Below are 2,592 nucleotides of genomic sequence, written 5' to 3'. Positions count from 1 at the left end.
CAGAAATATGGAGAAAAACACTTTGGGACCAGCGAGTTAAAACAATAAACAGAGCATCAGAATAAAATCCCTTATACATTAGCGGAAATCAATACTGTTATTTTACCATGTGAATTCAGAAGACCACAAACACTTAGAAGGTATCACAAGTTTATACCGAAGACATTGCATTAATACTTTTTATATTCTAATTTATATTCTAAACCTAATTATTTATATTCCAATCTATTTATGAGAATGAATGTCAATATATTTGTCAAACTATCAATTCTAATAAGATTCACTGTGTGAAATTTAAAATCAGTACATATAAATATAAAATATATAAGTATATATAATATAAAAAATTGTTTTGCATTGTTCTGTTGTGGTTAGGGTATCAAAGGCAACTCTGTTTTAAAGTATTATTCCATTATCTCTACCTCAGTTTTTGGTAGAGTTAGACTTAAATCTTTACCATTTGTTGATTTACAGCCTAGAGGCAAGAGGAAACACTGTGATTAAAACATTACCAATTTAAGGCCTAATATCAAGGAGAAACGTATGGACTTCTCCAAGAGCTATGGACATATTTGGTGATAGAAAGTCCGTAGTGTAAGTTCCTGCCTGGTTGGATGATAGACAGGCAAGGACAGTAGGTAATCATGCATATGAACAATTTTTTTCACCTTCTTGGCTTTAGCTACTTTTGAAATGATAAGTATAATAAACAATTATATTTTGATAGAATGCCTTCCATTCTGAACAATACTGTCTGAACTGTTCATCTCTCTATGATCTCTTGTAACTAAGGTTAGTTTTGTTCCAGTGGACAATCTATGCTGTCAGGGTAAGATATTCTGATTGGTCTGTTCCTACATGGAAGAAGGGTAAAGGGTCAGCTAGACATTTGTGCCAGCAAGACCTCATTTGGGAAATTTTAAGTTGCACAAGTTAAGAAGTAGCTCTTAAGCAAGGCTTACTTTGAATCCATTAGCTCCACAAAGCTAACTCAGTTGATAAATAAATACTTGAAAAGCAATCACCTTTGGACTTAGCTGTAAAGGCTTCAAAGTATGATCAAATTTAAAATGAAGAAGACAAAATTGTCATTGACAAAAAATTGCAAATGTGAGCAATCTACCAAACAATGGGTTTTTTCCCATTATACAAAGAATTTTAGAGAAATAAGATCAATAGTATATTTAGGAACAATAAGGGTTCCTTGTTATAAATAGTCAACCATGTATATATGCCTGTATAAAGATTCCATCATTAAGTACTTAAATTTAGAGGATACTACATGTTTCAGCAGCAGGTCTACCCAAATTACAACAATACAGATATTAACATGGCACTTGCGGAAGGATGATATGAAAATTTGTGAAGTATTCCATATTTTTCATTCTTCAAATGCAAGAAATGAAAAACAGTTATTAAAAAGTTGATTACAAAATACAAGTGTAACAATACCTGTAATTCATAGAATTAAAGGTTAGTTTGACATCAGTATATTAAATCTTCACCTGAGAAAGGCCTTTACATATCATAACCTTTACAAAACTTGAAATTAGTTAACATTGTCATTTTATCAGAAAGAAATAAAAAAAATACAAGGACCTAGGAAAAAAGGAATCTTAAACTTTTTCTATATGGAATGCAATCTGAAAGGACACATTAATGAACATATACATTATATAACAATGTAGAATTCAAATTATTATATCTAGGAGGGAATTAAATAGATTATGAACATTATACAAACATAGATATACTTTTTTCAGAAAAGCGCCATGAACATCTATAGTTTCTATACTATTCTTTTCAAAAGATGTTAAAATTATTTCTGATTTAAAAAAATCACAAACTCTGCAGAAATCATTATAGATGTATACAAACAACTCTTGAATACTTTTTGACATCAAAGTCAGGCAATTCACTTGGAAGAATACCATGGAATCCATGAATTTTTAAAGTAAGATATTGCTGTTGCTTTGTATTGTGAAAAAAATTGTAGGGACACAAAGGATGGACTGGCATTTTTGAAATTTAAGAAACTTAACCATACCATTACAACTTAGGAGAACAATTTGTACAGTCTTCCACAACTTCAAAGAGGTAGTAATACTTACTTATCCTTTTGGAAATATCAAATGCAGTTTCTTCCAAGTTGTTCTTCAGACCTGGTTTGATATCATGGTTCAACAGAAGGAGATACAGCATATCATTGTTATTTCTATTCCCAGCAGCGAGATGCAAGGGGGTCAAGAGAACTTTAGTTTGGGGATTGGTATCTGCATCATGATGAAGTAAGAAAGAAGCCACTCTGGTATTATTCCACATATAAGCACTGTGCAGGGGTGTCTAGCCATTCAGAATTATTGCATGAATATCTGCCTTGAGCTACCAACTCATGGACAATGTCTAAGTGTCCACTCTAGGCTTCCCAGTGAAGAGGGGTATACTCATCCTCATCCCTAGTATTCATCTGGGTGGCCTTTTTGGAAAGTAGTCTCCACACCATGGTAAGCTGAATAATTTCAGGATCCAAAAGATGAAATTTTCTTGGATCTTACTCCATTTTTTTCTTGCAATTGATACTATTCCTCACTT

General features: G+C 32.2%; 1 pseudogene; it reads left to right on the top strand.

Annotated features, from left to right (window-relative positions):
* The first annotated feature begins 1,282 nt into the window (after nt 1-1,282).
* LOC122095154 lies at nt 1,283-1,382 on the top strand (annotated as a pseudogene).
* The last annotated feature ends 1,210 nt before the right edge of the window (nt 1,383-2,592 follow it).

The sequence above is a fragment of the Dipodomys spectabilis genome, unplaced genomic scaffold (genome assembly GCF_019054845.1).
Source record: "Dipodomys spectabilis isolate Male_0828 unplaced genomic scaffold, ASM1905484v1 ptg000012l, whole genome shotgun sequence".
Classification (NCBI taxonomy): Eukaryota; Metazoa; Chordata; class Mammalia; order Rodentia; family Heteromyidae; genus Dipodomys; species Dipodomys spectabilis.
This window is presented reverse-complemented; position numbering and strand designations above follow the sequence as displayed.